The sequence below is a fragment of the Pogona vitticeps genome, chromosome 3 (genome assembly GCF_051106095.1).
Source record: "Pogona vitticeps strain Pit_001003342236 chromosome 3, PviZW2.1, whole genome shotgun sequence".
NCBI classification, from domain to species: Eukaryota; Metazoa; Chordata; class Lepidosauria; order Squamata; family Agamidae; genus Pogona; species Pogona vitticeps.
Genome location: NC_135785.1, coordinates 217,850,071 through 217,867,688, shown reverse-complemented (window position 1 = coordinate 217,867,688; position 17,618 = coordinate 217,850,071). Strand labels below are relative to the sequence as shown.

The 17,618-nt window shown below is 38.3% G+C and overlaps 1 protein-coding gene across 6 annotated transcripts in view; it reads right to left on the bottom strand.

The window, feature by feature from the left end:
• Positions 1-17,618, bottom strand: part of CADM2 (cell adhesion molecule 2) — a 501,666-nt gene that overhangs the window by 318,467 nt on the left and 165,581 nt on the right. For 2 of the 6 annotated variants that reach the window (XM_078390557.1, XM_078390558.1), the window contains exon 2: positions 4,938-4,981. The exons of the other annotated variants lie outside the window; for them this stretch is intronic. The gene's annotated coding sequence lies outside the window, so the exon portion shown is untranslated. The remainder of the gene's footprint in view (positions 1-4,937; positions 4,982-17,618) is intronic. 6 annotated transcript variants of the gene reach the window in all.

Genomic DNA, 17,618 nt, shown 5'->3' with positions numbered 1-17,618 from the left:
AAGCAGGGCTTCAATGTCATATGTGCCTCCTACGAAAGAAAATGCCCCCTGGACTACAAAGACAATGGTGCACTGACAGTTGGCCCAAGCAGGCTGACTGATCTGGCTGTATTATTACACTCACTGTAATTCTGCCTAATTCTAAATAGCTAGCTGTTTTACTGGGAGCAGTCAAATAATTTACTGGAGAGTGGAATTTATTATTGTTTTAATCCAGACTACCTCACTCATGCTTCAGTCCTATGTATTTATGTCTAAGATGTATTAATTGCCTTAGAGATAACAGCTCTCCAGTGACATATAATAAAGGCACAAATAAAATCAAAATCCATATAAATCAAAACAAAGGCAACCTTAATAAAACTCTCTGGAAAAAGCAGGTACCAGTTTAACTAGCAGAATCTAAAACAAACGATATCACAAGAAGATCACAGAAATATTTTAAAACAGCATATTGGTATAAATGTACATAGGATTCAAAGGTCTGAAAGAATAAATATATTTCTGCTTTGCACCATAATCAAAGCAAAGTGGATGGCAGATTGATCTCCCTAGAAATATTAATCCATGATGTAGGGGAGGGGATACTGCTCAAGTTCCATTTCTGAACACCCACTGCGGTGATCCCCCTGGTTGCCCCTTTATTTCTTTGGGCTCCACAAAGGTAAACATGCCTTTTTTTCTTCTTTTTGCTGTCACCAGGTATTCCTCCTAATACCACTACAATTCCCACACACAGGAGCTGCTCATATAACTTAGGAATCAGGGGTTTGACCAAATACTCTTTTATTAATGGACAAAATCATAAGGAGAATCAAATATATAACTGTTTCAGGTGTGCATATATATTAGATCATGTATTCAATCACTGGTATTTCTCATGTTATGCTTATGTGTTCATTCCTGCTTGTTCAATATGATGTAAACGGTTCAATTTTCTTTCCTAACCCCCCTAATCTATTCCTAAACCCTAACACTCTCTCAATAGCTTCTGGTCCCTGACTCTCTCTATCCCTATCTCATTCCAACTGTCCTTAACGTCTCTTCCGACTGTCTGTCCTTTTTGCTCCGCCTCTCCTGCCCTATCCTCTGATTGACAGGCAGGGATGACGTCATCTTTTGGATTCCGCTACACCCACCTACCACACCTAACTATGGGAGGTCACTCAGAGTGGGGCATTAGTTGATAATCGTCAGGGGAAAGTGGTCCTTAAATTAGTAAGACTCCACAGCACTTTGATTTGGACCTAAAACTGCATTGGAGCCAGTAATGATTATACAACATATATATAATCTGGTCAAACAACAAAGTTACAGTCAATACCAAAACTGCCACATTTTATACTTTGTCTCCTTGGCTCCTCTTGAGGAGAATAGTGGGATATAAATATTTTAAATACTCAGTGAGATTTTAAGATTATTTTAGAAGAAAGCACCACCACATACCACAGATGTAAATACTTACTAGTCTTGTCCATGCACGTGAAAAAGAATTGAAGTATTCTCTTGCAGTATAGCAAGAATTGGTGAGATACTCATATCAATTAAGTTTTCACATTGGTAAGAATACTATTGCATTGGCAGTTTTTTTCACAAAAGTACCCTCAAATGTGTAGATTGCATGAATTGACCGAAAATAGGATGGCTGCTGCTCTATTTAACAACTAGAAACACTACTTCATTTATGTCTTTCTTAACTGTCTGGTAGTTCTTCTGAGATTGTTATGTCTGTGTGTGACTTGTATCTTGGAAGGAAAGGGCATTAGAAACGTTTTTCATAGTCTATGGTAACCTTAGAGAAGGGAGCTCTTTGCTTTACTCTGAGCTGAAGCAGAGAGGGAACTTTAAAGTTCCTCGTCAAAATTTCTTGGTGTATGCAGACAGCAATAAATAAATAAATAAAAATGGGAGGTCTGCCATATATTTATTCCATTTGTTGCACATACATGCACAAATATGCATGCAGTCTTCTGGCAATTTTGGAGGTAACTAAGGCATGAATCATTAAAACCAGGTTGTTTCTGCCCAGCTGGCAAATGAACCTTAGCAGGTAAAAGGCATTGCGTGCCACAGAACACATATTACTCTAATGAGAAAGATGGGTTTAAAAATGCCCATAAAGTACACACTTGCTTCCTTTAGGGCAGTGAGTCAGTCCATTATAGGTACTATAGAGAAAGCTTCTTGAAGGGAAAGCAGAGTAAAATGCATCATCTTAGTTAAAAGATCATACAAGTTGAAAACACATATAACAAAGAAGTATTTACTGCCTATCATCAAAAGTGTTTGTATCTCTAGATTTTTTGAATGTTCAGCACACACATCAATGTGCATGTGCATCAAGTGAAACCTGTCATGTTTACTTTTACTCTCCACAATGTTCATTGTCTTGTTACCGTTTGTGTGTGGATTGGATGGCAGGTGACATTCTATGAATGTAAATAAAATACGTAATTACTCAAATTGAAGCATCACTTCTCCAAAGTATAACAGTCATTTGCATATTAAGTATAATTGAATCTGTAACTACAAAAAGAAAGAACTTTAAATTAGATGGCATTATGAACTACATTTCCAATATATTGTAATTAATGTAGTGCATAAATAGCTGTTGAATGCTAATGTTCAATGAATGTGGCACTGCAGTCTTTACTTTTAATATAAGATCTTTGTACATCAGTTATCAAGGGCACAATCACACAAGAAAAGGGGGGAAATGACTGAATACTTTGTTTCTGTAAAGTATGAAATGCAATTTGTGTGGACAGCAATGATAGCACAAAAGTAAAGTGCTGATGAAAATAAGTTAATGAAAGGAATAAGAAGAAAAATTTGTGAAATATTAATGGAGGCTGAGGATCAAAAGGATTTGCCTAAAATTTTATGGGAAAATGGTTTGGGAAATGAAATAAGTACTGGGGTTTGGAAAACTATATGGAATATAAGAATATTTAAATCTATTTCTGGAAGCATAAAAGGAAAAGTTAGTCTGGAGGTGATATTTAATTCTGGTGAAATTAAATCAAATAGATGGTAATCATTCCAACTTGTATTGGAGAGGATGCCAGAAAATAGGTATTTATTTTCATATGTGGTGGAAATGTGAGAATATATTGAAATTTTGGCAACAGGTTTTCAAGGACGATAAATGAAATAACTTTAGGTACATCCTAAAATAGTACTTTTATCAATATTTGATAAGGAGCAATGTAACTGGACAATTAAACAATTAATTCTAATTTATTAACAGTGGCAAGATTAATTATAACTAGGAACTGGGAGAAAAAGTATGGTCTCCAGTTAAATAAATGGTGTAGAGACACATTTGCAAATCAGGAAATAGATTTTAAAATAGAAACATGCTGAAAACATTCACTAGTTAAAAGAAAATAAAGTACTGCTCAATGGTGCTGGAAAAGAATAGTGTGAATAACTTGACCCCCTTGGCCAAAAAAGCTAAATCCCAAAATGTGGCTCATTCAGAATATTCCTGCTTCTTCACCCTAAATGTGAAAGGTCCTGGCAAATTCAGTATAAAATATTTATATCATTTTTATTTCGATTCAGCACAGATACGAATGCTATCAAACAACTTGCATTTTTTCACCCTGAACTTCAAGGTATCTATTCCACAGAGGAAGCATATATGCTTACAACTGTGAAGAACTTGAAATAAAGTCATTTATCTATAAACACTCTATCCCAAAAACTGCAAAACTTCTAAAACCAGATCACAATTATATGAAGAATGTGCTACCACCTTTGAGTGAATAGGAAAGCCATACTTTTGTAGACATACAGCATGTGATGGGATTGTCAAATCTGTTAAGATTGATTTCACTCAGTTCCTTCCATCTTGCTTCCCTGTCATATTCTCCAGAATATGAAGGAAATATGTTTTGCATTTGCAGACACAAGTTTTCAACTTTTCCCACTGTGCAACTCATTTTTGTACAAACTTTTCAAATGTTTTTCTATATGCTCCCCCAAATTGAAAATTTATTTTGCTGTTCAGATTTCCAGGAGGAAATCAGTAGAGTAAGTCAGCAAAACATGTCTTCCTGTTCCCATCTGCCTCTGGCAAACTTGAAGCCCATCCCACAAATGGAAGGGCACTACAGGATCCAGCTTGGTTTGCTTAAAATAATAACTAAAAAAAACTATAGAATTACATGCTGAAAAAGGATCTTGCGTCAGCATTCAACATAATAATTTTTAATCATATCTTGTTTCCTCTCTGATGGAGGCAAACCCCTTTATATGCCATGCAGAAATGAAGGACAATGAAACTTTATATTATGCATCACTTTATTTCTATCTTTATTATATATTTAATATCATATGTATCCAAATTAATTAAATTTGCCATGATATTAATTAAATTATATGAGAACTTATATGTCAGCAAAATAAATGAATACAATTTGGACATCTACACAATTAAGAACTGCAAACTTCCCATCCATTTGAAACTGATTTCTAGATTGCTTTTGTCATCAACTCCTACAATGTACAGCTTATTATTATTTTTAAAAAAACAATAATTTTATTAAATTTTATTTTTATTGACCATTTCAGTTGCACACTTTAACATATTGCCTGGCATATACAGGTAGAACACATCCTTCCGACTGCTAACATATTGACACTATACACCTCTGCACATATTCTGAGAGGCTATATCATTTATTGATTTTGAAAGGCATGAATGTTTAATTGGTATTTTTCTAACACTGTTCACAGGCAAAATGTTGTTATACTCACTTGTCATATCTTTATTAAGTTTATATCAGCTAAATAAAAAAAGTATTTTTCAGAAATTTTGTAGTAGCAATCTGCATAGATCATTTTTATCAACTATATTCATTAAACAGGCATACAAATAAAACCACTTACTATACCATCATAAATGGATAACAAACCTGAAATTTGTTTACCTTCTTTGACTCTGATTATATTGAAGAATCTTTTATTATCTTACCTGAAAAACACAAAAGAAGGTATTTCCATTACCTTCATTAAATTACATGACAATTATTAAAAGGTCATTTTCATGAAAACATTTTGTAAAAGCTATAAGTAATTAATCCAAGAACCAAATGATTTTGTTTCCTCCTGGTATTGATGGCCTTCCCAAACCTTGAGTAGTTAGGAATGATAGAGTAAGGATTCTTTCAGCCTAAGCTATGGTTCCCGGGCATGCATGCATGCATGCATGCATGCATGCATGCATGCATGCATGCATGCATCCATCCATCCATCCATCCATCCATTCAATTTTTACCCCGCCCCTCTAGACAATATCTACTTGGGTGGCTTACGTAAGTTGAAACACATTAAAACAACGTATAAAATGCAATTATACAATTAATTCTAAGCAACAAATTTCCAAGATGGCAATACTCAAAAGAAGAAAAAGAAAAAGAAAGAGAGAATCACTTAATTGACTGGGGGAAGGCCTGTTTAAATAACGAAGTTTTTAATTGGCTTTTGAAAACACCCAGCGAGGGTGCCAGCTGAATTTCAGTAGGGAGTGTATTCCACAGCCGAGGGGCCACTGCCGAGAAGGCCCGGTTTCTTGTTTTTTCTTTCCGGGCCTCTCTCGGCGTCAGACTCCTCAGCTGCCCCTGCTGGCTATGTCGGGTGATTCAGGTAGATCTGGGTGGGAGAAGACAATCTGCCAAATATTGAGGTCCCAAACTGTTTAGGGCTTTATAAGTAATCATTAGCACTAGGCATGGACAAGATCCACTTCACCCGTTATATAGAGGAACTTAAGGTATTATTATTGGACCATGACTTACAACTTTATGGAATTAATATCTCAAAAGAAAGAGGATGCTAATAGGAGGATATCAATGATATAGGAAGTATTTATGAGGAACACCTAAATCAGTTGTTTCTTTTGCTTGGGGCAGCAAAGTTAATTATATGTGGAGAGCAAACAAAGAAAAAACACTTTTTAAAACATAAGTAGCGGCAGATTTTATAGCTGTCTCATTCAGATAAACCCAAAGCAGAAATCACACTACACCATCAAAATGTTGAACTCATTGCCTCAGGGTAATGTGATATGATTATGCTGTCCTGTAAGTAGAAGGAGCTTCAGTTTATCACTTATTTTATGATTCCAGCTGTGGTTGGAAGAAAATGGGTAAAAGCACCAGCCTAGCTGTGTGCACCCAATACAGTGCTAAGTGCTCACACACCTTAAAGGAAATATTTGATATAGCATACTTTGGCGCAGCAGAGGTCCCAATGTGCTTGAACATGGACTGCCATTTGTTAAACAGGGCTTCCCCTTTCTCTCTTTCCTCTGACATTTCATGTTTCCATATCTGCTTCAGCTCACGGATAAGATTTGGGAGTTGCAAGTAGAACTGTAAGTCTATCTAATGGGCTACCATACACAATATTCCTCCAACTCCCTATGGGATATAATATTTGAAGACACATGGGTTTTCCCCCTCCAGTTTATATCAAAGAAACATCTGACTTGCCATCAGTTGAAAAATTGAAAGCCAAAATACTGGAATGTTAAAACCACAGGATAAATGCTAATACTTCTAATATCTATCAGCATAATACCAAACACCAACATATGAAACTAGATGGATTTAAGCCCCTGGCAAACACTATTTTTCAGAAAAGTTGAAGCACAGATAAGCATGCATGTATTAATTAATCATTCCCATGTCTCTTTCTTCAAGCTCTTCCACGTAAGAAGTCACAGGTCAGAAGAAAAATTTGCTTAGACAGAAGCTGGGGCAATCCCTGGCCCTTGCCGCTACCCCAAAAAAGAGGGGGTTCCACAATAGCGATGGGCAGGTCCCCACCCACCATTTATCATCCACCAAATCCATCTCAATGCTCCAAACTGCTAATAAAGCTGTGACAGGGATAGAATATAAAAGTTGTAGTATCACACAAACCAGCCTAACATGTAACTTTTGTCACATTTTAACAACAGCTGTTAAACTTTATACAAACAGAGGGTGGGTGGGGAGGGAGAATGCTGCCGATGCACACTGAAGCCCCAGCTGAGAATCACCCTGCTTATATGCAAGGCGAGTAGGCTTGAATGGAAACTCCACCCCTCAGGTCTGTCACTAGAGCAGGCCCTGCCCACCAGTCACACCAGCCAATCAGTGGATGCCAGCACAATCCCCAGCTGGGCTGCCAGTTCCCAGGCTTTCATGTGGCTTGCCATATGACTGCTGCCATTACAGAGCCAGGGAGGAACAGGGGGAGCTGGGCTGCCACTCCATCCACAATGTGGGCCTCAAGTAAGTCTAAATCTGTCTCTCTAAAGGAGTACCAAGTACAAACATTATACAGAACGTTGTTCATGAATAAGATGTTCACACATTCCTTGTTTTATTTCAAGGAAACTTACTCCAGAGCTCACACTGCAATATAGTCTTTTACATAAATTTAAGCACTTGATGTGCTGCTTCCCCTTCATTACTAGTTCAGTTATTTGTAGTTAATCATTTCAAAATATCACACACACTATACCCTTGCCTCATTCAGGTTCCATTCCTAAGGATATTTACCTGGGTGTATCTTCAACACAGTTGGCTGGATAGCTCACTGGTTTAGCTATCTGGCTGCTGAGCCAGAAGTTTGGAGTTTGATACACTATGATGCCTCCCGGGAGAGGCCAGCCTATGTGGCCTCAGGGAACCTGCATAGTCCCAAAGCACCCCTAGAAAAAAAGGGGTGGTGAAAGACTTCTGAGTATTCTCTATCAGGAACATCCTGAGTCAGAACTGATATGCAGGACATGATTATTTATATTAACCCCCACAGCAAACAAAGCTGATTTCTTAATTCAACAGATTTAAAGTTAGACTCCTTACATCACACACATATAGCACAATAAAGTCATAACAGTTAGCTGTTATTTCAGAAAGTACTTTGGATCAGAACATACCTACAGCTAAATAGGTTCAATGAAGCCTTTGTCATACTATGGAGTCCTGAACAAGTCCCATTAATACTTACACACAGGAGTCATGTTTGTTAGAATCACCCCATCCCTGAAATATTTTGCTTACGAACCTGGAAAATTAATGCATGTTGTGAACACAATGGGCAAAATCCAACATTTGTTGGTGATTGTCACAAAATGTTCTCCTCTTCCTTGAGCCAATTTTACTATGCAAAAACTGGATCCAAAGGGTTTCCCAGTCATACAAAGTCAGTTCTGGGTTGCAGTTGTGAAAGGATGGTAACATTTCACCTTAATTTGCACCTCAGCATCACAATCCTGCCAATGGATATTCCAGTAAAGAATACTGAAAGGATCTTTTTCTTCTACTTATCATTGCATGAGTTGTCCAGTGTTCAATACTGCATGCATTATAATAAATACTGAAAATATATTGTACGATAGAATCTCCCCCCCACACACACACACACACAGTGTGCAGGCATGAAAGAGCAGAAAACATTAGTAGCAATATTGTTTTTTCAAGAAAAATAATGTTGTTGTTGTTGTTGTTGTTGTTGTTGTTCTTTAGTCGTTAAGTCATGTCCTACTCTTCATGACCCCATGGACCAGAGCACGCCAGGCCCTCCTGTCTTCCACTGCCTACCAGAGTTGAGTCAAATTCATATTGGTAGCTTCAATGACACTGTCCATCCATCTCGTCCTCTGTCGTCCCCTTCTCATCTTGCCTTCACACTTTCCCAACATCAGGGTCTTTTCCAGGGAGTCTTCTCTTCTCATGAGATGACCAAAATATTGGAGCCTCAGATTAAGGACCTTTCCTTCCAGTGAGCACTCAGGCTTGATTTCCTTCAAAATGGATAGGTTTGTTTTCCTTGCAGTCCAGGGGACTCTCAAGAGCCTCCTCCAGCACCACAATTCAGAGGCATCAATTCTTCGGCGGTCAGCTTTCTTCATGGTCCAGCTCTCACTTCCATACATCACTACAGGAAAAACCATACCTTTGACTATGAAGACTTTTGTCGGCAAGGTGATGTCTCTGCTTTTTAAGATGTGGTCTAGGTTTGTCACATGCCTGCAGGCATGTGACAACGAAGCAGGCATTTTTTAAATTTCGTGGCTGCTATCACCATCTGTGGTGATCATGGAGCCCAATAAAGTAAAATCTGTCACTGCTTCCATCTCTTCCCCTTCTAATTGCCAAGAGATGATGGGACCAGTGGCCATGATCTTTTTTTTATTTTGAGCTTCAGACCATTTCCCCCCTCCTCTTTCACCCTCATTACGAGATTCTTTAATTCCTCCTTACTTTCTGTCATCAGAGTGGTATCATCTGCATATCTGAGGTTGTTGATATTTCTTCCAGCAATCTTACTTCTGGTATGGGATTCCTCCAGTCCAGCCTTTCGCATGATGTATTCTGCATATAAGTTAAATAAGCTGGGAGACAATATTCAGCCTTGTCATACTTCTTTCCCAATTTTAAACCAATCAGTTGTTCCATATCCAATTATAACTGTTGCTTCCTGTCTCACATATTGATTTCTCAGGAGATAGATAAAAGTGATCAGGCACTCCCATTTCTTTAAGAACGTGCCATAATTTTCTGTCGTCCACACAGTCAAAGGCTTTTGCGTAGTCAATGACGCAGAAGTAGATGCTTTTCTGGTCGCAAGACCAGATAAATAAAATAAATAAATAAATGAATTCTCTGGCTTTCTCCATAATCCAGTGCATGTTAGCAATTTGGTCTGTAGTTCCTCTGTCCCTTCGAAATCCAGTTTGTACTTCTGGAAGCTCTCAGTCCACATACTACTGACGCCTACCTTGTAGGATTTTGAGCATTACCTTGCTGGCATGTGAAATGATGCTGTAATGAACTGTACATTTACATTACACTTAAAACATGATGTTGATACAATCCTCAATAATATACCCCAATCTATATAGAAAATCTCTAACCTAGTGTTTCCCAAGCTTTATCAAGTCATAATTCCGCTTAGTGATAGCCACATAATCTCAGCTTCCCCTCACCCCATCTGCATGAAAAGGCAGGGATAAAGTTATCCCTTCTTAGGAAATAGAGGCTTCTTTCTTCCCCCAAATGGCCTGTTTCTCATACACACTAACTTTAACATCCTGCTCTAAATGGTCAAGAAAGAAGTTATTTCACAAGGGTTACAACACATATAAGGTGACCCACAACCTTCCAGAAAACACTTTGTTACCTCCTTGGGGGGGGGGGGTCAAAACCCCAGGTTGGGAAATAGTGCTGTAATCAAAATAGTCTATTATGCACTATATATCGAAGCCAGTAAAATACCTATATAGTATGATACATTGAACAACATTTTAAATCATTTATTAAAATAAAGTTAAAAACTGTTTCTAAGACAGATAAGGGCTGCAATATTATGGCCGGTATGCAGAGTACCACTGGTGCAGCAGGAGCAATATAAGTGTGGGTTACTGCTAACAAAAAGTGTTTCAAAGAAATGAAGTCAAGCACGCTTCAAATAATAACAAAAGAACTCTAATTTGTGGCAATCTGCCACTCCCAGTGACATCATCTTTGCTGTGCCAGCAGAATTTCCCAAAGAGGATATTGCCCTATGCACAATCATTTCAGTGTGCGCTTCATTGAATACATTGAACATCTCTGAATAAACTCACATAGTACTATGATAGCTTCTTGAAAGGCATATAAAGGAATAAATGGACAATGTGTAATAGTTACACACACACAAAGGGCTGATCTCCCATTTGATCTCCCATTACAGATAATGTCCTAAATCTAATGGAGCATATCTTCTGACAAAGCTGGTTCTATCAACAGAAGGTGAATCTGCCCTTCTCCAGCTACAGCTCCCAGTGCACTGTAAAAGCCTACTCTGGAAGGATGGGAAATCTTCCAAATCCCATTTTGGAGAGTCAGCAGGGTTTGCAGGGTAGAGGGGGAGAAATTTCTCTCACATTAGTGCAGCAGTGTCAGTGTCACTTTAGGTGTCACTTACCTTTAGGCCAACTCAGGATCTCTACTCTGTTGGTAATTAAGGTGGCTGCCAGAATATTTGGCCTATGCTTCTCACCAAATGCAGTTGTTTATTTTATTGATTAAAAATTTATAAGCTGCCTTTTGTAATAAACTGTCATAAAGTGGTGTATAAATATATTTAAATCACTAATATAATGAACTAAAAACAATATTTAGACATCAGTTATAGAATCAAAATTAGCATCAATCAGACAGTATGGTCAGTGTGTTCTCAGTAGAGAGCCTCCTAGTTCTGTAATAGGTTAAGGTAAACATTAACTTTTTAAGGGGTTGTTTGAAGGCCTGTGATAATGTATGCCATTTTTGCAAACCATCTTCATAGCACTGATAGGAATGATAATTTGAAACAATTCCACATATTCTAATTAGATACTGATTTAAAATTATGATATGATTAGACTTGCAACATTATTAAGCGATCTTGAGCTTCATTTTCCAACTACAGTGGTACCTTGCTAGACGATGACCCTACTGTACGACGAATCCGCAGGACGGTGACTTTTTTGCGATCGCTATAGTGATCGCAAAACAATGTTTCCTATGGGGGATTTTTGTTTGACGACAATTAGGTCCGTGCTTCGCAAACCGTTTGTTCACAAGACAACTATGTTTTCCGACTCCGCAAAATGGTTGCCCTGTGTTTTCCGGACGCATGCTTTGCAGAGCAGCCATTTTAACAGCTGATCGGTGCTCGGAAAATGGCTTCCCCTATGGGCAATCTTCGCTGGACGACAAGGTAATTTCCTTTGGAACTCATTAAATGGGTTTCAATGCATTCCAATGGGGAAACTCTTTCCTCTGGACAATGTTTTCACTTAACAGTGATTTCAGGGGAACGAATTATCATCGTGGTGCGGGGCACCACTGTACCCTTGCCTGGTTATCCAATATTAAATTTTGGCTTCATTTACATTTTCAGAAATCTTTCCAATCCCTTTTGACTGATTTATTAAGTGATCCCTTTATCTCCACATGGTACTCTTTTATTAACTCTAACATCACTTCCATAGGTATTAACCTGAACTCCCTGACAAATTGTGGAGAAACTCAACTTTACCATATTATCCACCAAAGAATTTGGGACATTGAACTTCAGACTCTGGCAGTTGATTTGAATTTAATTTGATCTCATTGTTTTTATGGTTTGCCCCCTTTCTCTGTAACTGGTGCCAATTATTTCACCAATCTCATTAACCCACTGTGGCACTGGGCATTTATGCTGGCCAGATTTAATATATTTCCCTTAGCTGTTCTTTCCAGCAGATATTGTAGCATCCCCTTTAAGAACCGCTGGTGTAAGCACTGCTTAGCCACTGACATAACTTGACCATATTTATCTTATTGCAGTGGAAAGTATAATCTTGATTGTACAATTTCTGGTTTTAATGCCACTAAAGGCTTTTGATTGACTGACTGATATAATCCAGTTAGCCATAGCTCTGAAATTAAAGCCCACTGATAGTCTTCAAGACATTTTTTAATTCTCATAAATAGCTAAACTATCACAGAATTCTAGCACTTTACCATGTCTACTATGGTATACAGTGCATGCACTACTCATCTGCTTGCTGTGGCTGAGGCCTTAGAACAAACGTAAGGAACTAGTGTTCCGCACAGCAAAAATGTCAAATTTTCTCACATCACTTGGTCAGAATCAATCTTTTTTCCGCAAGTACAACTTTGAGTTGACTTTGAAGGGAGAGCAGCAAAATTAAGACAAAGAAGAGCAAGCAATTTGTAGGGGGCAGACACATACAAGTATTGGATTCAAATAAACTTCAGTTAAGACTTTAGAAAGAGTGTTTACGGAAGCTTGTTTAGCTGACTTATGAGGCAACCTATGTTTATATTCAGAGGCAAGCCCTGTTCAGTTTAGTTAGACTTATTTCAGGCAACTGTGCATAGAACTGCAGTTTTAATAAAAGAAATGAAGAGACTTTTGCAAGAAAAATTGTAAAGGAAAAGCAATGAAGTCTCCATGATTCTGGCATAGTTTAAAACTTTGTATTTTCAGACAAACAAGCTTCCATAGACATTTGCCATCTCTTTATATTCATAGATGACTGATCAGCTAAAACGGGGGTTCCCAAACTGCGCAACTCTGTGAGGCACCCGGGAACTGAACCGGGGCGCAAAGTTAAAAGGGATGGAATATAGAGCTATGAAGGCAATAGAGGAGCTGTTCATAGCTCTGTGTCAAACAGGAGCCAGAATTGAAGGCCATATGTCTGCCTCTCCTTGCCCCATCTCTATGGTCCCTGGAGGAGGTGCTTGTGCCTTGTGAGTTTCCTGCATCAGGACCTGGAAGGAGGTAGGCCCTCAGGGATATTCGGTGGGGAGGAAGGAGATGGGATGTCAAGATTCTGCCCCTGGTGGCAGTGAAACCACTGATGGCCCCTCTGAGCAAGGGGACCTGTGTTCAGTGGCAGCAAATCAAGGGAGCAGTGAGTCCAAAATGTTTGGGAACCACTGAGCAAAAATATTCATGACAGGAACTGATAAACGATGCATTATAAAGAAGTGGTTTCTCCATTAGTCAAGGGTTTCTTTTTTCATTTTTTTAAAAACAAAACAATTTAAAGCTCAATGGCTTATATTTAATCTTTAAATTATACTTGCATATTTATGAATATTGTACTTAAAATATATTCTTATAAGTATAAACAATTAAACATTAATTAAACAATACTGACAAACAGTTTTGTGCCTAGTCACCTGGAACAACCTCAACCAGCTTTTCACCGAATTACCCAGCATGTTTTGAACCCTACCTGGAGAATCTAAGATACATAATTGTAAAATAAGGATTTCTAATTTATCATTATCTATTGTGCGTCTTTTCTTAAAGTAACATCAATATAATTCAAATGATTACTCAATGTCATCAATGTTCGTAGATGAAAATATTGTTACTAGAGATGGACATATTTGTATCTGTATACAAATTTGAATATCCCCATCACAGCTGGCCCTAATGAGGGTCCAGCCCCAGGACTGCTCCACTCTCTTCCTGCTCAGCTGGCCACACAGCAGTTGTGTGGGGAGACTTGTCCTCCTGCCCCATACCTAGAGTGGCCAGCCAAGCCAGAAGAAAGTCATGCTCACACTAAACATAATGAAATCAATGTGAGTTAATTTAGCTATAACAGTTGCCAAAATCCCATTGATTTCAATGGGACAACTTTAAACAGAATGCATCAACTTTAAGATTAGATCTAAATCTTTGTATTTCTGCACAGTGGCACCCCAGCATCACAGTCTAGTTGTGTTTCAGCTATGAAAATAATAGGTTGTTGAGGAAAAATCATGATGCTCATAAGCATTTTGCACTATGTGTATGCAAGTGCTTGTTATTGACATAAACAATTGGTTAGGTTCTAAATGTTATGTCTGTGGAAGTGCAGATCTATTACCTGATTAGTAGTTAGATTTCATTTCCTTTCTAGCTTTGCCCCTGGATAAGCTCAACTATTCCCAAGAAGAAGCCCTGATCAAGTACATTTGTCATGCAAGCAAGTAAAATAAGGTAATTTATCATAGTCTGTCAAGAGTTTTATTCCAGAAAGACTGCTCCATTTTTATCCTTACTTAAAAATCTGCTGTCACTTCTGCTGAAAAATTTGGTAGACATTTTCGACATGTTTAAAAGCCATTTCAAAGTGATAGTGGCAGATAATTAAGTTATCTGCTATCAAAGTCTTTTTTGCTCTCCAGAATGTGTATGATGGTACAAACCCCAGGGCTGACTTAATATGGCCCGTTCTCTAAGCAGTGTTTGCTCCTCTCCCTTTCCCTCATTTAATAATAGTCAGTGACCAGTGCAATTCACAATGATAAATTAAGCCTTTCTGGACTCTAATAGAATGCTTTTGTTTTCCCTGTATCTTGAATCAGTTGTACCAATGCAGCAATTTCATTAGACAAAATAAGCATGAAGGATTATGTTGCAAGCAAGTTATAGGTTACTAAACAGGAACAAAACACACACATTGGTTATTGACTCAGCACTTAATGTTTTAATTTATTAAAGCATTTTCAATGAAAGCTTTTTAAGGAAAAAATCTGAAAATGGGTCATTAGAAAATTAGTGACATCTCTCCCCTGCCACCCAGCATGACCTCCTTGTATTTAATGGGGACATGCTTGGCAGGTCATATGCAATAGCAGAAGGTTCATTTTCTGAATCTTGACTTATTACAGTTTTTATGGGTATAAGGTTTTCTATGATAAGCTATGCTGTAAGGTTGGGCAAAACTTTAGAAATACAGCAAAAGCAGCAAGGCAGTGTTTCATGGAGAGGTCAAATCAGAAGACTTTTCAGGAAGTAACTTCTGTAAACTCTTCTCCCATCCTAGGAACTAGTAGTATGAGACAGCTCAGACACAGCAAGAGATTTGTACATGGCAGAAGTAATTAATGAGATACACTGAATCCATAAAGGAAGCCAGAGCCCTGAGTGTGCAAAAGCTGAACAGAACTGTTGATAACGGAAGGTTCTGGAGATCACTCATTTTTTGATAGGTCACAGTAAGGAAGAGGTGACTCGGCCACACAGAAGAACAACAGAATAGCTTCCACAGGAACCAGGTCTGATTCCAAGGTTTCCTTCCAACATGGTAGTCTCAGACTGAAGGTCTTGCTTTTTCCCGTCTCTGTTCTTCCAACCAATAGCCAACTACCAACTAAGCTATGACTAAGAATCTTTAAAGTAAAATGAATAAAACAAACTCTTTATTAAAGGGATGGGCTTTTTGTAAAACTGAAATAATTATTTGGAAAGACTCATACATAGCACCTACCCTTACGTGGCTTAACTGAAATAATTATTTGGAAAGACTCATACATAGCACCTACCCTTACGTGGCTTGTCAAAGTCATTATTATGTAGTTGGAGCAAAAAGACACAAGGAAATCCTTACTCAATATTTGGTAAGAGTGAATGCTTAGTTTTTACTACTCGCAGACAGCTTGCACATACAGAAATACATGTACCGTATATACTCGAGTATAAGTCGAGTTTTTCAGCATAATTTTTTTGCTGAAAAAGCACCCCCTCGGCTTATACTCGAGTCAGTGCCAAAGTTCTTTCAAAGCCTCAACTCTATAGTTTCCCACTCCCAAAACAGTCACTTTCAGGTCATTCTCTCCGCCCCCACGCCCAACCCCAAAATCACAAAGGAAGAAAGGCACCCCCCAGCATGGACATGTTGCCACCAGGGTTCACATGAGTCACATAAAATGCCCTTTGCACCGCCAATTGGTTTGACAGCAGTCTGACGCCTCCTTCCCGCCGCCTGGCCGATCCTAGTTTCATCCTTGCCGTACAGCCACTGCAGAAGCCGCTGAGGAAGAAGGATGAGTACCCGCAGCAAGAGAGCGTGGGGACGGCGGGGAAGAGGCTTGCGAATGGCCATGGCCACCCCTGAGACGCCCGGGAGTAGAGAGTGCATCCTTTGCCCCTTTGATGTCGACGGGACCCTCGCACCTCCCTGCCAGATAACCGACTTCTCTCCCCACTCCCCTCCCAGATCCGGTCTGGCGCTCTGCCCTTGGAGAGCCGGCAGAATGAACAGGCACCGGCAGATGCCGGCTGGCATTTGCCACCCTCAGCTTATAATCAAGTCAATAAGTTTTCCCAGTTTTTAGTGGTAAAACTGAGTGCCTCAGCTTATATTCGGGTCAGCTTATACTCAAGTATATACGGTAAATTCAACTTAAGTCCAGGACATTCACTTACCGTCCTCTGGCAAGACACCTTAGAAGAACAAATAACATCAGTAGAAGTTTTCTGTGTTGGTGATGCATCGCATCCTATATGACCAAGAAAACTTAAAATGCCTGTTTCTCTGCCCAATGACCTTCTGGTCAAAGCAACAGAGTAACATGTTCAGGACTGTGAATATGAAAATAAGTCTTTTATTCTCAAGTAAAATTCTAAAATATGTACAAGAAAATAGGTTTTAAGTTTGCAATTAACACAATTTTCGGTGATTAAGTAGTATATAACTGAGTTCAAAGAAGGTACATACAGTATTTCTTGGTAAATCACTTGCCCCCTCAACAACTTTTAAAAATAAAATAAAATCCAACTACCTATTTATTTGTGTATAATTTACAAAATAATAAACCAGGGTATTAAGGGAGCACAACACTGTCAAACTAGAACTCAAAACACTCAAGATGTCTGTTCAGAATCTAAGTGGAAATAGTTTGTTCCCACTCTCTGAAGAGTTCTTCCATAATAGGTTTACAGAATTCTTGCTACTTTTCACCATCATTCATTTTAATTATGCCTGACATTTTGTCTGTCATATAATCTCACTAGAGAAAACGAACATAACCTCACTGTATAAAAGAAGAAAAAACCCTAATATAATAGGATACCAAAAATAATTACACCACATGATCTTATGAACTTTAAACCCCAATCAGTGGCATACTATTAAAACTGCTACAATTACTGGTAGGAATACACAAATAGTTTAATTAGCCTATAAAAACTCACTAATGCAATCATAACTGTGAAGCTTTGATTTCAGTACCCGATACTCATCACAGAATTAATGTCTCTTGCAAATATAATCATTAGGCACTTAGATTTGTCATGAA